This window comes from Dipodomys spectabilis, unplaced genomic scaffold (genome assembly GCF_019054845.1).
Source record: "Dipodomys spectabilis isolate Male_0828 unplaced genomic scaffold, ASM1905484v1 ptg000451l, whole genome shotgun sequence".
NCBI lineage: Eukaryota > Metazoa > Chordata > Mammalia > Rodentia > Heteromyidae > Dipodomys > Dipodomys spectabilis.
This window is the reverse complement of record NW_024871128.1, coordinates 827,877-830,938: the sequence shown is the minus strand read 5'-3', so window position 1 is coordinate 830,938 and position 3,062 is coordinate 827,877. Positions and strand designations below refer to the sequence as shown.

The 3,062-nt window shown below is 37.2% G+C and overlaps 1 non-coding gene across 1 annotated transcript; it reads left to right on the top strand.

Moving 5' to 3' along the window:
* Positions 1 to 2,607: 2,607 nt before the first annotated feature.
* On the top strand, positions 2,608 to 2,714 carry LOC122098024. The gene has a single exon (XR_006145645.1). It is a non-coding gene; the product is annotated as a U6 spliceosomal RNA (small nuclear RNA).
* The last annotated feature ends 348 nt before the right edge of the window (positions 2,715 to 3,062 follow it).

The following is a 3,062-nucleotide window of genomic DNA, read 5'->3' as shown; positions in this document are numbered from 1 at the left end:
GAAGGTGGCTCAGTGGTAGAGTGCTTGCCTTGCATGCATAAGGCCCAGGGTTTGATTCCTCAGCACCCATAAGCAAAAAATATGGAAGTGGTGCAATGGTTCAAGTGGAAGCGCTAGCCTTGAGCTGAGTGACAGCACCCAGGCCCCAGAGTTCATGCCCCATCACCAACAAAATCAAAATACAAAACAAAACAAAACACAGTCTGTCACGTTTTGTGGCCTCAACTCTGTAATACCACTGCTTCAGCCTAGGGCTAAGATATTAGGTGTGAACATTTATCAACACTCCTGATTCAGACTCTATTTTTTAATACATATTTTGTTCTTAATTTTCCTCTTTGTAAATTAACATGCACCTATAAAAATTGGTTTGGCCATCCAAGTAACCTTCTCAAAGCACCTCCTAATGATGACTTACAAAAGGTTGTACAAGGGCTGGGAAGGTGGCTCAGTGGTATAACGTTTGCCTTGAATGCCTGAGGCCCTGGGTTCGATTCCTCAGCACCACATAAGCAAAAAGAAAAAAGCCGGAAGTGGCTCTGGGGCTCAAGTGGCAGAGCACTAGCCTTGAGCTGAAAAGTTGAGGGACAGGGCCCAGGTCCAGAGTTCAGGCCCCATGACTGGATGCCCCCCAAAAAAAGTTGTACTATATGTCAACAAGTAAAACGATGCTACAAATAAAGAAAACCAATAATTAAATATTAATTAATAAAATAAAAAACATCAGTGTTTTAACTATTTGAAATAAGCTACATATTAGGTTTTACTATTTTCTCATATTCTTGTACATTTAACACTGACTAAGGTTGTGATGTTCATCAAGAGTTTTATAGAATATGAGCAGTCTTTAAAGTTACCCACTAAGATTACTATTTATGGCACATTTCATTATTTGTTTGTGGCTTATATCATCATTTTTCCTCATTAACATATAAACTAAGGAAGCCCTAAAGTTTTAACAGAAACTGTGTAGTAAACAAAGTGTGAACTCTTTATTCTGCTTCTTTACACAAAACTTTGTGACTTCTCATTAATAAAATTTCTCTAAATTCTGAAATGTACATACTTAGTAGGATATGTCTGCTATTATAACAGCTTAAATACTTTATAGAAAAGTTTTATACTTGCCAAACAGTCCTAATTTTGGCATATATAAACAAATTCCCAAAATTAAATATATTTAGAACATTAAAACTTTTAACAAACCTTAACACTTGCTGCAGTGTTCATTATGACAGGTGCCTTGTACAGAATAGTTGAATTCCTCCTCCTATACGTTTCTTGAATAACAAACATCTGGAATTATTTTGTTTTTGACATGTCAATCTTGACTTTATTCTTAAATGTGTGCTTATGTAAGAAATGTATGGTTCTACAACTGCCCATGAAATAAATTGGCTAAAGACTTAAAGAGAAACTTCTCTGAAGAAGAAAGAAGGATGGCCAATAGACACATGAAGAAATGCTCAACCTCTCTAGCCATAAAAGAAATGCAAATCAAAACAACATTAAGGTACCACCTCACCCCAGTTAGAATGGCAAAAATCAAGAACTCTAATATCTAATAACAACAGATGCTGGAGGGGATGTGGATAGAAGGGAACCTTACTTCATTGTTGGTGGGAGTGTAAACTTTTTCAACCACTTTGGAAAGCAGTAAGGAGGTTCCACAAAAGACTTCACATAGAGCTCCCCTATGACCCAGCAATCCCACTTTTGGGCATTTACCCAAATGTTTACAAACAAGACCACACTAAAGCTACCAGCACAACAATGTTTATTGCAGCATTATTTACCATAGCTAAGATATGGAACCAACCCAGATGCCCCTCAGTAGATGAATGGATCAAGAAAATGTGGTATATATACACAATGGAATTCTATGCCTCCATCAGAAAGAATGACATTGCCCCATTTGTTAGGAAATGGAAAGGCTTGGAAAAATTTATATTAAGTGAAGTAAGCCAAGCCCAAAGAAACATAGGTCCCATGGTTTCCCTTATTTGCAATATCTAGTATATGTATGAGTCAAGCAAAAAAGGTCAGATAATGTGATGTTAGGAAAATGAACCCTTAGATATGTATTTAAATGTTTTTTTTTCTTTCATGCATTTGTTTCTTATGCATTTATAATATTATTTCTTTGTTGCTTTGTATGTCCCTCCCCCACAGTATAACCCCTGCTTTCACTATATTTGATGTCGGTATAATTTGTGGAGGAGATGGGGAAAAACAAGTCATTTAAGGATACAGGTGGACCCGTTGCAACAATGAGAAGTACAAGTTGTCATGTCGAAAATGAACTTTACAACTTTGGTGCGGGGGGCGGGGGGGGAGGAGAGGATTGGGTGGGGGAGGCGGGGGGAGGAGGCTGGGAAGAGATGTGAAGAGTAAACAAAGGAGGAGGCTGCAATGCTTGATAAGAAATGTACTCATTATCTTGCCCATGTAATTGTAACCCCTCTGTACAGTATGTTCACAAAAAATAAAAATAAAAAAAGAAATATATGGTTGTAAAATTTTACGACAATTCTTTTGAACTTCCTTTTTTTGAATTGTGTAGTTTAAAAAAATCAATTGCACTTTAGATATAAAAAATATTATTCTGTGCTCAATTCAGCATCACATACACTCACATTGGAACGATACAGAGAAGATTAGCATGGCACCTGCACAAGGATGACATGCAAATTCGTGGAGCGTTCCATATTTTTACAACAGATGCTAAAGGGGATGTGGCCACAAGGGAACCATACAGCATTGTTGGTGGGAATGTAAACGTGTTCAACCACTTTGGAAAGCATTATGGAGGTTCTTCAAAAGATTCCACATAAAGCTTCCCTTTGACCCAGCAATCCCACTTTTGGGGATTTACCTAAATGACCACAAACAAGACCATACTAAAACTACTATCACAACTATGTTTATTGCAGCATTATTTATGATAGCTAAGATATGGAACCAACTCAGATGTCCCTTCTAGATGAATGGATCAAGAAATTGTGGTATATATACACAATGGAATTCTATGCCTCCATCAGAAAGAATGACTGCCCCATTTG